This window comes from Myotis myotis, unplaced genomic scaffold (genome assembly GCF_014108235.1).
Source record: "Myotis myotis isolate mMyoMyo1 unplaced genomic scaffold, mMyoMyo1.p scaffold_m19_p_7, whole genome shotgun sequence".
Lineage (NCBI taxonomy): Eukaryota > Metazoa > Chordata > Mammalia > Chiroptera > Vespertilionidae > Myotis > Myotis myotis.
Window position 1 is genome coordinate 55,084,341 of NW_023416379.1, and position 13,781 is coordinate 55,098,121.

General features: G+C 40.6%; 1 long non-coding RNA gene and 2 other non-coding genes across 3 annotated transcripts; all 3 read left to right on the forward strand.

The window, feature by feature from the left end:
• The first annotated feature begins 1,756 nt into the window (after positions 1-1,756).
• Positions 1,757-3,684, forward strand: LOC118660231. Its single transcript, XR_004968842.1, has 6 exons — positions 1,757-1,907; positions 2,479-2,525; positions 2,630-2,707; positions 2,809-2,873; positions 3,093-3,161; positions 3,372-3,684. It is a non-coding gene; the product is annotated as an uncharacterized LOC118660231 (long non-coding RNA).
• LOC118660863 lies at positions 2,931-3,001 on the forward strand. Its single transcript, XR_004969058.1, has one exon. It is a non-coding gene; the product is annotated as a small nucleolar RNA SNORD50 (small nucleolar RNA).
• LOC118660862 lies at positions 3,207-3,277 on the forward strand. Its single transcript, XR_004969057.1, has one exon. It is a non-coding gene; the product is annotated as a small nucleolar RNA SNORD50 (small nucleolar RNA).
• Positions 3,685-13,781: the final 10,097 nt, after the last annotated feature.

Below are 13,781 nucleotides of genomic sequence, written 5' to 3' on the forward strand. Positions count from 1 at the left end.
ATGAACATATATTTGTACAGACAGTTCCCAACTTACAATGACTTGACTTACAATTTTTCAACTTTACAATGGTACAAAAGTGATAATAATCTAGTAGAAACTGTACTTTAAATTTTGAAGTTTGATCTTCTTCCTGGCCAGCGATATGTGTTAGGATACTGTCTCCTGATGCTGGCCAGCAGCAGCAAGCTACAGCTCTCAGTCAGGTACAAGGGTAAACCACCAATACTCCATGTTGTATTCATTGTATTAGATGATTTTGCCTAACTGTAGGCTAATGTAAGTGTTCTGAGAACATTAAAGGTAGGCTAGGCTAGGATGTTCAGTAGATGAGGTGTATTAAATGCTTTTTCTTTTGAAAGAGATTTTCAAATTACTAAGGGGTTTACTGGGATGTAACTCCATCATAAGCCAAAGAGCATCTGCATAGGTACAGAAAGCTTCAAAAATTGTTAATAGTGGTTACTGTTAATATGAAAAGACTCCCAATGATAGGGAAAGGAACTTTTACTTTTTATATCCGTCTGTACTGTTTGTTATTTTGAGCAATGCGCAAATTTCCATTGTACACTACAAAACAATATCTAAAACCCGACTTAATGCCAAGCCAAATAAATTCCTCATCACTTTGGTTCCTGCTATAGAAACCTGCTTTTCACTACTATCCTTTGCTCTGTAATCTGGTCTTTACTTTAACTTTCCAAAAGCCATCACAGTCATTCATTCAACCTTTTCCCCAGGCACTGTTCTAAGCAGAAAAATAAAGAACGATGCACAAAACCATGTGTTCCTTAGACAAAATCCAACACAGCAGCAGAATTAGGAATTAGTGCTATGAAGACTTGCATTTTCAAACGCTGACCTGTTTGAATGTCATATATATTTACTCGCACATAACAATTAATACATCGTTGCCACAGAATTTTTTGAGTGTCATTTGGACAAAGTATTCTGGTATAGTTCTCAAATGAACCTTTCTCCTGCATTCACTTATAATGACCTTCATACAAAGGAATTAAAAATAGCAAAGCTTTTCAGTTGTGTGGACTTAGGCAAATTACTTGGCTGCTTTGAGGCTGTTTTCTCCTCTGCCGAAAGGAATATTTACCTCTTGAATTTGCTGTCTCAGGGAGAATTCTATGTGCTGAAAATAGAGTGTAACCGCAGCGCCCGCCACTAGGAAGCCTGGGGGTGCGGGGGGGTGGGGTGGGCGCCACAGGGCCTCGCCCTGGGCCGCGTGCCCCGCGCGGCCGGCCGGCTCTCCGCAGGCGCGGTGTTCTCCCCGCGGACCGGAGAAGAAACGGGGCGCTCTCACATACTTTCTTCAACCGAGCAATTCCACCCGCCAATTTCTCCGTCCCGGCGCGCAGCGGCCGCTGGGCGGCACCTCCTCCAGGCGCCAGCCAACCCAACTTCTCGAGAGCATCAGAGGCTGAGGCCGCCCTACCCTGCACAACGCCAGCCCACGCTCATCCCGAGCCGTCTGGTCCGTCCTGGGTGGACTTGGCTCGCGGCAGGCAGCAGCCTTGCCTCCCACCACGCCTGTCCGTTTGAATTCTGGCGCCACTCCCGCGCCACGTAGAGCCAGACTCGGTAGGGACCAGGAGCGGCGCGGCAGCGGGCGCGCGCCGAGGACCGAGCGGGCACGCGGCGGGCGGGCGGGCGGGCGGGCGGGCGAGCTGTGCGCGGGCGGCGCGCGCACCACGCCCGGAACGAGCGCCCCAAAGAAAAGAGCCGCCACGCGCGTTCTCCCTCCGGAAAGGCCACGCCCCCGCCTTCTCTCGCGTCCAATAGCTGTGCGAGGGAGGGGCGGCCTCGGTCTCGCTCGCGGGAGGCTATATAGGGAGCTGCTCGGAGCATAGCTCGCTCTTTTGCGTCTGGACTCGGGGCTTGGTCTTGTGTCTTTGGTGAGTAGGTGTGTGGGGGCGGGGGGGGCGGGGGGCCCCGAGGGTTCCAGCGGGCACTAGAGGCCGGAGCATCAGTTGGAAGCTGCAGAATTGTGAGAAGACTTATTGATTTGAACGAGCTCAGTGTTTTATATTGAGAACTGGCAAGTGGGGAAGACGCAGCTGGGCTGCCACGTGTCCCGAGTCGTGGAGGCTCACGCTTCGAGCTTAGGCTGGAGGCTGCTGGTGGCCATCGGCGCTGCGCGCGGCCTGGTTCCTAATCCCGGGCAGCCGGCTGGCTGAGCCTGAGCAGCGGCAGGAAAACCACATTCCCAGGATTTGGGGCTAGGAGCTAAGTTTTACCTTAAGGCAAGTGTCTGATGTCGTCGGATAAAACGGTTATTTCAAAATGGACAGGCCCTGATTTTGCCGGAGACTGAGTTGTATGGTGGCCAGGTGGCGCTGTGTGCAAATCGGATCACTAAAGCGGGGAGGGATTTTTTGTTTTTCGTGGTTTTTTTTTTTTAGTAGTGAACACCTTGAACTCTATTCCGTTAGAGTGCATAGTTTTAAATATATTGATTCCCCGCAGGAACAATGGCGCTTGGTGTAACGAAGCCGTTACGTGAAGATGCTAAGGTAAGTGCTGTTGAGAGGTTAGTTTTTAAACAGGTGAAATAAACCTGTTGATTTACAAGAATAAAAGATGGTGCATCATTTGAAATTTGCTTCCTTCTTATTAGATGCAAAGGAAAATTCCAAAATTTATGGGAGAATATTTGCTGGAAAATTACCTGGCTCAGACCTGACGATCTTGCCAGGTATGTATGTATGTATGTATGTGAGTGTTGGACTAGTATTTTGATTCAGCGTATGTTCAGTCTATATGGAGTCTAAATGAAATATTTTTGTTCTTGGACAGCATCCGGGGAGTTGGTGAATACTAATGAAGCTGTGGATGTCACTGGCTGTCAGATTCATTTTGAAGTAAGTTGTGTGGCTTACAAGAAAGTGCTTGCCTTTTAATGTTTTGGTTTATGGTCTAATCAATGATGAAACCTATCCCGAAGCTGATTGCCTGAAGAAAAAGCATATACGGATTCGGCTTCTGAAATAAGACCAGTATGAAAAATGAAATGAATTTTTGTTACCTGCAAGGGGGAAACTACCTCACAATAGTTTTTGTTTTGTTTTCTCTGCCAACAGTGAGAGGTCGCTGTCTGCCTGTTGAAAGAGGCCAGTTTGCTATGACGTTTTTAAGCTGTAACCATTTCTGTGAGTCACATTTTTGCTTAACAGTCAATATTGTGTCCTCGGTCTTATCTGTGATGATCCTATCCCGAACCTGAATTTCTGTTGAAAAAACTTAATACGGATCTGGCTTCTGAGATAGACCATTTTAAGGACAATAGCCTTTTTGGAAATAAATTTTAATAAGTTCTGATATTGGTAGGTTTGTAAATCTGAAGTATTTTCTTTTTCTAGGTGTTACAAGATTTATCTGCCTATTGTATGGAAAACTGGTGATCTTCATTTTATGGACATGGAAAGAAAACATGCAGATCAAGATTATCTGGAGTATTTTTTAGTCATGTCACACTGTCCTGGAGGCCCACAACCTGTTAACTAGTAGATTACATTCTAGCTCTGTTTCTAGGAGTGCATGTCAAACTATTTGTAATGGAATTTTTTCCCCCCAGTTAAGGAGTCTTGTAATCAAATAACTAATTGGATGAATGTCTTACCTGTTGGTTAGGTATTTAAATGTAAAATGTGTAATTAAAGCTGTGTAAAAGTTTATGTTGTTTAATGGAGATGAAAGCAAGATGGAAAGACAGCCTTTAATGGGGTTGGGGGTTTAATTGTAATTTGAAAGAATGTTTAAACTAAAAAATGGAGAGTAATGATGAGAATAAAGAGGGGCACAGTGTGGCAGTTTAAGGTCACAAGGAAGGTCGCTGAAAATAATTTGGGTTAGAACTAGTCAAACATTGTACAGAATGGATTTAGTATAAACAGTAATGGCATCTGATCTGTCCCAGGTGATTAGGTCCCCATTCATGATTATTTTACCTAAATAGTTCCCAAGCCCTCACATTTAAATATCAGGGTCAAAATGCCAAATTTTTTCTTCGTGAGCAGTCATTCTTTCCCTAAAATGTTTTCTTGCCTCAGAAGAATTCTATTTTGAACACATATAGTCAGGAAAGGCTCTGAAAATGTTCCTTGCACCCATATTAAAATGAACTAAAATTAAAAGGGCTTAGTATTTGGGGTATCTGCACATTATAAAACCAGGTGCAAGAAATTCATTTGGGAAATTAAGGGGCCTTGAAACTTGTTTCAATGAGAAAAAACAATTAACATTGTGAGTATCCTGATATTACCCAAAGAAATGAGAAATACTGACCTTAGATAAATCCTTAGAGATAAAGTACACCTTTGGGTAAGTATTCAATGAGACTGTCTAAAAAATGCAACAATTGCATTCTTGAATGCTGCAGCTCTGATATAAGATCAGTAATTAAATGGCATTGTTTGTGACCTTACTAGTTGCATTAACTACATGTACAGTGGGGCCTTGACTTACGAGTGTCCCGACTGAGTTTTTCAAGATACGGGCCGTCTCAGCCGATTTTTTGCTTTGAGTTGTGAGCTAAAATTTGGGTTACGAGCCAGCTTCAGATACACCACCGCTAGCTGGCACAGCGAACATCACAGTGAACACATCAGCCCAGCATCACGTGTCTCACTCGTTCACTTTTTGATTTGACATGCAAGCTCTGTCACGGAATGAATTAAACTTGTAAGTCAAGGCCCCACTGTATTTAGAAATCAGTAGTAAGTAGTGTGTAAGGTCCATTTAATGATTTTATAGGCACCCTAATTACCTGATACTTGGTTATACAGTAAGTTTTAAGTGAACAATGAATGGTAAAAGACTAATTGGGATCCTACACAACTTTCAGACAAGTGGCTACCCTTAGTCAGAGCTGGCAAACTTCAAAGCAAGGCAAAGTTGTGAAATAGACAAAATTATCCCTCTGACCTTTTCCTGCACTTCTGGTTTTGCTTCTTTCTCTCCCAATTCTTGTAATGTTACATTTCCTTAGTTAATAGATTATAATGCGCATTTACTTTATTGCATTCTATTAGGTTCTGCCAGAGTTCAGGTCTTCTATGTCAGTAATGTAAAATACCAAGGAAAGTGAAAAGCAAGATATCTTGATATTGTCAACCATTTTTACACAAGCTATAGAGATAGCAGTACTGTGGGAGACAAAGTGTCTCTGGTGGTGGAACAAGTGAATTTGTGACTCAGCCAGCTCCAGTGTGAGATTTAGATAGACGCGCTGAGCTAAGATGCTCCAGAACCTGAGATGAGTGGGGAGGGTAAGACTAAAATATTAGAAAAGTGCATTACTAATGCTTTTAGCAAGGATTTATTTAGAGTTGTAAGAAGCTAGTCAGGAGTCCCCTAAAACATGTTTTCGGTCGAAGGTGTAGTCATATTTAGCCTTATTGACTGCAGGATCCACACCTGGACAAGAAATGGGCCTTGACTGGTTTGGCTCAATGGATAGAGCATCTGCCTGTGGACCCAGGGGTCCCAGGTTTGATTCCGGTCAAGGGCATGTACCTTGTTTGCAGGCACATACCCAGTGGGGGGTGTGCAGGAGGCAGCTGATTGATGTTTCTCTTTCTCTCTCATGGATGTTTCTAACTCTATCCCTCTCCTTTCCTCTCTGTAAAAAAATCAATAAAATATATTTTTTTAAAAAAAGAAATGAGTTGGGTGCAAAAAGGTAACAATTTTAGTGTAATTAGCTTGAAAGTTCATGTCCGCTTTAATTAAAATTACTAGTTCACTTAGTAGACGCCAGGGTGGGATTTCTCATTTCACAAGAGTTCTTGCTGTAAAATGCTTTCTGGTTTATGAATGCCGGCTTGGTAATAAAACAGGCAGCTACTGGCCAAGACTAGGGACCTGAGGGATTTGCCCTCTAAATTAATAGGGAATTCAATGGAGACTCAAGGCTTCGAGACCTAAAAGAATGACACTGATAGCCCTGCTTGTTTAGGACTGGTTTCAGAAGTCAAAAGAAGATACACGTCTGCCTTTAGTGACTAGCTGGTAAGAATTTCCTGTCTTTCACCATGCTCCCAGGTTATCTTAAAGTTCAGTTGGTTCAAACCTACCATTTGGTGTTTTCTAAAATTAGTTCCATTGCCAGAAATCCAATATCCTGCTGCGCCTGGCTTCCCATTCAAGTGCCCTCTGAACTGATTATGTGCTTCATAATCCTCGCCGTTTGCCCAGCCAGTATGAAACTGCTTTTGGCTGCTTTTATGGTTCTCCCAGCAGTTTCCCAGTTAGAGCCTTTTAATTCCAGGCTACCGGGATAGTATGCTTGTCCTTTGCCAGTCCCTATATTTTTCCTCCTGAAAATTTGATTTCAGGTCCAAACAATGCTTAAAGCATAATTAAAATTGCTTCACTGAATTGCCACTACCCTTGGTCTCACTCTACCTCACTGGTTATATGTATTTGGTTATGTACAGAGATTGGATCAAAACACAAATGTACAGTGAAGTTTGAAATTTTATGGACCATTGTGGTTTTAATAAGAACTTCCTTAGTCTCAAGTCCTGGCCACTCTGCCACTTGTCCACTGTGTGGCTGAGTTATAATGGGAAATAAGGACTTAGTCTCAGAATTGAGATTTTTTACAGTCAGATGGATTAATATACTGATATCAGAGAGGGAGGGCAAGAAACATCAATGATAAGAGAATCATTCATTGCCTGCCCCCTGCATGCCCCTCACTGGGTATGGAGCCTGCAACCTGGGCATGTGCCCTTGACCAGAATCAAACCCCGGACCCTTCAGTCTACAGGCCAAGGCTCTATCCACTGAGATTTTACACAGGCATGCACCCATCAAATTACTACAGTCAAGATAATGACTGTCCTCTCCCAAAAATGTTCTCTTATAGAGGCTTGATTTTGAACATGTTAAATTTTAGATGGCAAACTCCCAAATGAGATTGTCTGGAGTTTCAGGGGAGAGGTGTGAGCTGGAGAAATAAAATTGGAGTCATTAACATGTGGATGGTATATTTAAAGTCATAATATTAGATGAGATCAGCAAGGGAGTGAATATAAATAGAGAGGAGAAGTGGTCCAAGAGTTGAGTCCTGGAACATTCCAAGAGCAGGACATTCCAGGTTTAGTTCAAATCGTGGAGATAGTTTTGTGCCAAGGGACAAAAACTGGGAAACAAATTTGTTGTCAGGTCCAACTGCCATATCTGGAACAGAAACTAGAATGAAAAGCAAGGAGTTCAGGAATGAAAAGCAAGGGTGAGAACTAGGCAAATACCTAATGACAACTTTGTAAAGTATCAGGCAAAGTGGTCTTCAGGACAGAATGGGATAAATTTAGGAAGAGTTATAAGGGTTTTCATCAGACACTGGATTTAGAGAAGAGGAATTTACAGACTTGTTACAGATTTGCCTTGCAGTGCTAAGCTGCTGAGGCTGAAAACTGATTTTAACAGTTAATGAATATAAATCCTTCACTATTCTCCCATGGGGCTTGTCTGCATGGCTGGGAGCAGAAAGCAGATCAGTGGATTAATCCAAAATTATGGGTAAACTAACCAGGAAAAGCAGAGCAATAATGGACCAAAAGAATTAAAGATGTAAATAAAAGTTTTGTTGCCTGGGTAGTGTGGTTCAGTGGTTGAGTGTGCAGGAGGCAGGCAAAGATTCTCATTGATGTTTCTCCCTCTTCCTCTCTGAAATAAATAAAAATGTACTTTTTATTATATATATTTATTTATTTATTATTGATTTTTTACAGAGAGGAAGGGAGAGGGATAGAGAGTTAGAAACATCGATGAGAGAAAAACATCAATCAGCTGCCTCCTACTGGGGATGTGCCCACAACCAAGGTACATGCCCTTAACCAGAATCAAACCCAGGACCCTTCAGTCCGCAAGCCAATGCTCTATACACCGAGCCAAACCTGTTAGGGCAAAATACACTTTTTAAAAAAGTTTTGTTAAAGCTATTGACCTTGAGATCCAGGCTGATTAGGGGGGAAAAAAACGTGAGTGCTGGAAAACTGTCACAGGTAATAACAAAGATCAGGTGTAACCCCAGTGTGATTGTATTTGGAGATGGAGTCTCAAAGGAAGTGACTAAGATTAAATAAGGTCATGGCCCTGACCGGGTAACTCGGTTGGTTAAAGCAGTGTCCCAATATGCCAAGGTAGCAGGTTTGATCTTCAGTTAGGGCACATACAAGAAGCAACTGATGAAAACAAATAAATGGAACAACAAATCGATGTTTCTCTCGCTCTCTCACCCTCTCTCAGATGAATTAACTAAAGTTAAATTAGGTCATAAGGGGAGGGCCCTGATTCGATAGGATGAGTATTCTCATAAGAAGAGACCCTGTGAGACCAGAGTGATGGTAGCTACCCACAAACCAAGAGGCCTCAGAATGAAACCTGCCTTGAATTTGGACTTTTCAGCCTCCAGTACTGTGAGAAAATTAATTTCTATTGTTTAAGCCACCCAGTCTGTGGTATTTTGTTATGGCAGTTCTAACAAACCATAACAGAAGCAAAGGATAAATGACCACTGCTATAATTTTGGGAATTTATATTTGGCTAGATAATTATAAATAATTTTTTAAAGCCCATGCAATATAATCTCTGGCTTTATACATTCTCCCTTTAGGTTTTTATTTACTACATTGAAATTGGATCTAACTATCTTAGAAGTGAATATTGTCTGAAGTCTTATGCTTCATAGGAAAAACTTTTTAACAAATGAAATTAGTTCTTTCATAATTACTTTATACAACAAAAAATAATTTATTTTTACTAAAAATTTCCTTTTTCTAAATGAACATTAAGATTGCAATAAGTTTTAAAATGACACTTTTTTGTAACTGATAGGTCATACCTATCATGATTTTCCCCCCTATTTCATGAAAAGTACTTGGTATAAAATTATGACTGACACTTGTAGTGCTTTTTATTTTTCACAGTACTTTGACATACATGATCTTGGTTTCTCTTGCAGTAACCCTGGAATGTAGGTAAAGTAGGCATTACTTAATATGTAATGTTAGTAAAATTGAGAGATTTAAAATATCAGCTGCTTAAGGTCTAGCTCACTAGAAAGCATGATTTCATCATCCTCTATACTTTGCACATTAAAACATTATGGGGCTTTTTGTTTTAGTTTGAATGGGACATTTAAGAAGAACAGTAACAAACTAGGACAGTGGTTCTCAACCTTCTGGCCCTTTAAATACAGTTCCTCATGTTGTGACCCAACCATAAAATTATTTTTGTTGCTACTTCATAACTGTAATGTTGCTACTGCTATGAATCGTAATGCAAATATCTGATATGCAGGATGGTCTTAGGCGACCCCTGTGAAAGGGTCTTTCGACCGCCAAATGGGTCGCGACCCACAGGTTGAGAACCGCTGAACTAGGAGGTATCTTAAGGAAGAAGACAAGGGCTCTGGAAACTATCATTCTGGACAATATTTTAAGGACTTAGAAATATTTAACCTGAAGAAATGAAAATCAAGGGAAGGTATGACTATTTTTAGATATTTGAAAGTATATCGTGTGGGATGGTAATAATAATACCATGTGGTAGGTACTATCGTTATGCCCATTTTATAGATGAGGAAACTGAAACTTAGGAAATTAACCTAATGAGAGCAATAAGAGTAGAAACATTCGTCCATTGGCTGCCTCCTGCACATTCCCCTACTAGGGATTGAGAACAGAACCAGGGCATGTGCCCTGGCCAGGAATTGAACCAGTGACCTCTTGGTTCCTGGGACAATGCTCAACCACTGAGCCACACTGGCCAAGTGGAACTGGAATTTTAAATCTGGCTGTTTTAAGTCAAGAAATGATTTTCTTACCCCCATTATGTACGTCCCCCAGAGGAGTTTAATGTTTCTTTAGAAGGCAAAAAGGAGATCAATGAAATAAATAAAAAGAGGCAAACTGCAACTCAACTTGAAAATGGAACTTCCCATTTAGAATATACTGCCTCCAGCCCTAGCTGGTTTGGCTCAGTGGCTAGAGCGTCAGCCTGTGGACTAAAGGGTCCCAAGTTCAAATTCTGGTCAAGGGCACATGCCCAGTTTGCTGGCATGATCCCCAGTGTGGGGTGTGCAAGAGGCAGCCAATCAATGATTCTCTCTCATCATTTATGTTTCTACATCTCTCTCCCTCTTCCTCTTTGAAATCAATAAAAAATATTTTTTATTTTTTTATTTTTTAAATATATTTTATTAATTTTTTACAGAGAGGAAGGGAGAGGGGTAGAGAGTTAGAAACATCGATGAGAGAGAAACATTGATCAGCTGCCACCTGCACACCTTCCACTGGGGATGTGCCCGCAACCAAGGTACATGCCCTTGACCGGAATCGAACCTGGGACCCTTCAGTCCCCAGGCCAGCACTTTATCTACTGAGCCAAACCGGTTAAGGCAAAAAAATATTTTTTTAAAAATAATATATTGCCTCCATATCATAGTTTTCTATCCAGGTGAATTGGAGGAAGGAAGCTGGCCCTAATCAACTTCAAAGTCCCTTCTAAGTCTGAATTCAAATTCTTGACGTGCCCAAAATAACCCAGCTAGTTAGTGACCAAAATGACAACCAACATCTTCTACCCTCTCTCAATGCAGTGCTCAGTCCCCTGGTAGTGTGGTGCCACAATTTTCTTCCAGTGAAAATTTAAATTTCCTCAGAATTCATTAACCTGAAGGAATTGGTAAGATCACATTAAATTGTACTGGCTCACTGCTCATCTGTTGACACAGGGCCTCTAGCCCCTACATAATTCCTTTGGAGAGGTTCTGCGGTCCCCATTAGAGTATTGCACATGTATTCACAGATAGGTCTCATATGAAATCCTTCCTGATACTCTAGCTATTACTGTGGCCCTTCCTTTGGATACCTCCATACATACAGTGCCTCCCACAGAACATCAAAGTCTCCTTTGGTGTGACTCTTATCATGGTCCAGGGGAATGTCTGGTTCTCAAATCCTCCTCCTGATATTAAGCCTCATAAAGCAGAGCACTGCTTGTATCTCCTGTCTTGCAGACCCCTGAGAAAATAGGTCCTTCAGCCTTTTGTCAGGCATTTTTCCAAGGCACTGAGACGTGGTCCCTAGAGTCAGGCATGGGTCTAGTACTTTCCTATTCTCATCTGCCCCATCTCTGGTCTCTTCCTAGCAGGCTCTCACCCTGTAATTCATCTTAAAAACCTGAAAGGCTCAGCCTCATGAGCCAATAAAAATATGAATCTCAATAGTAGCCCAGAATCCATATTTGCAACATCAATTTTTTATTGATATGGCCTCCAGTTATTTAAAATATGGATTTTAACAGTAAAAACAAACCAAATGGCTTTAATCAATTATTTTTATACAAAATAAAAGTACAGTTTGGAGCCTGCCTGTTGCTAATAGTTGATTAATTACATTAGTGAGAACATGGGCATTAAGCACACTAAACTTCTCTGGGGCAATTGTAAGGTGTATTCTTTGAGGTATATCTCAATTCTCATTTTTTCTTTTCATCACTGATGGGAACTCAGCTTATATTACATTTATTTTTCAAAAATGAATGTACAGACTTTGCTCTGAGTCTGACCACATACCCAGAAATGTCAGGACAGTTTTTAAATTCATGGACTTGTTTCCGCATATCTGGATATAGCTCAGTTTGTTTGTTTGTTTGTTTTTTGTTTTGTTTTGTTTTTTTTTTAATATATTTTATTGATTTTTTACAGAGAGAAAGGGAGAGAGATAGAGAGCTAGAAACATCGATGAGAGAGAAACATCGATCAGCTGCCTCCTGCACATCTCCCACTGGGGAGGTGCCCGCAACCCAGGTACATGCCCTTGACCGGAACCGAACCCGGGACCTCTCAGTCCGCAGGCCGACGCTCTATCCACTGAGCCAAACCGGTTTCGGCTGTTTGTTTTTTTATGGGTTGTTTCTTGATGGATGTTTGCTTTAAATTCAACCTTTTCCTTTGGAGATTGAGCCACATTCATAGGCTAGGTGTGTGATAATTCAGAAATATCCTAAGCTTTCATTTATTTGGTCATTGAACAAATCGGTACTGCTGAATAGCTACCATGTACAGGTACTGTCCTAAACACTAAAGATATGGCAGTGAATCAAATGACCAAAATCCCTGACCTTGTGGAGCTTACATTTTAGGAAAAGGGTGCTACATAATAAACAGATAAATTATATGAAAAAATGAGAAGTGGTATGAAAATAAATAGAACACAGGACACTGGATGTGTTTTTGGGGGAGTAAGTAATGGCTGTGCTTTTAGCTGGAGTTGACAGGGTAGTTTTCCAAGAGAAGGTGAGATAAGCAAAGACTTACAGAGGATGAGCGGGTACGGGATTGAGCTATGCACCTATCTGGGAAAATGGCATTCTCATGGCCGTGGCCCAAAGACAGGAGCATGTGTGATAAGGAAAGAGAAGAAACAGAGCATGCAGATCATGTAGGGTCTTATTTGCCATTGAAAGGATTTTGCTCTGAGTAAAATGGGAACCACTGTAAAAAAACAACACAGAAACTTGAAGTATGATTCATACACATCAAAATCTATGAATGCTACCCCTAGGGTCCGGATTGTGGTCTCCACCTTTCACCATTAAAAGGAAACCAGGCTTATTGGAGAAGTAACTGATTACAGATCTTAGGCAATAAATAAGATGAGCTTGGTGTATCTTGCTATATAGCAGAGAGCAAGAAAGCTATCAAAGTCTGCTAGCGTTGTCTTACAAGAACTCAGGAGCCAACTTGCAGCATCTCCTACTTTCCAAAGATGGAAATTTTGACTATTATTAAGGATACTAATGATAATAAATTGAAATGCGTAAAATATGTTCGAATCTATGGGTTCATAATGATACCTAAAAAAACAGCAACCTGATTTTGATACTGTTAGAGGGAGGATGCTAGGAAACCAACTTATAAATTTCAAAACTAGCAAATAAAGGGACTTTCCAACACCAACTGTAGTAACAAAAATCAAATTGAAGGTGAGAACGTTTCTTTTTATTGATTTGTCTCAGTTAATAACTGAACAAGACTGACATAATTAGAATATCACCATTTTGCAATATCTAATGAATTAATGTATCTACGCAATGATCATAAAATAAAAAAAAGAGAGGCAACCTGAGTGTAAGTGGCTAATTGGATGTTTTAGGGTCATGCCAACAACCTACTGCTCCTTAAAAATACACTTTCAACAGGAAATATGCTTTAGATATTTTTTTCTCAATAAAGATAATACATTTATCCTAAGGTATTAGCATTCTCCATTCTTTGCAAGATATCTAATCATTCTTCCCAAAAAGAATTCCTCAGGTGAGTCTAACAAACAAAACTCTAGAAAAGTGAATTATTGACATAATTTTAAAATAACTTGGAATTTATTTCTTCAGCTTCAATGGCATCTTGGAAAAGTGGGGTTGTTACATACCAGTACACTTTAAACACTTCTAACAACTAGTGATGTCAGTCCTGCCCATAGTATTGTTGTCTATCTTGCTAAACAGTCATATCTCAGGATGTACAATAAGCACAATACCATGTTAATGTTTATTCAAGATTTATGGTTAATAGGTAATTCATATAATAAAACTAAGTATCGTTGAACATTCTTCTTATACAGAATAAAAATATAACCTATTAAATTTATATCCAGTGAAATCCAAATATAAGAAACTGTCTCCTATGCAGTTTTCTATTTGCCATTTAGTTAGTATTTAAATTACTTATTATTTTTTAGCTTGAATAAGGAATA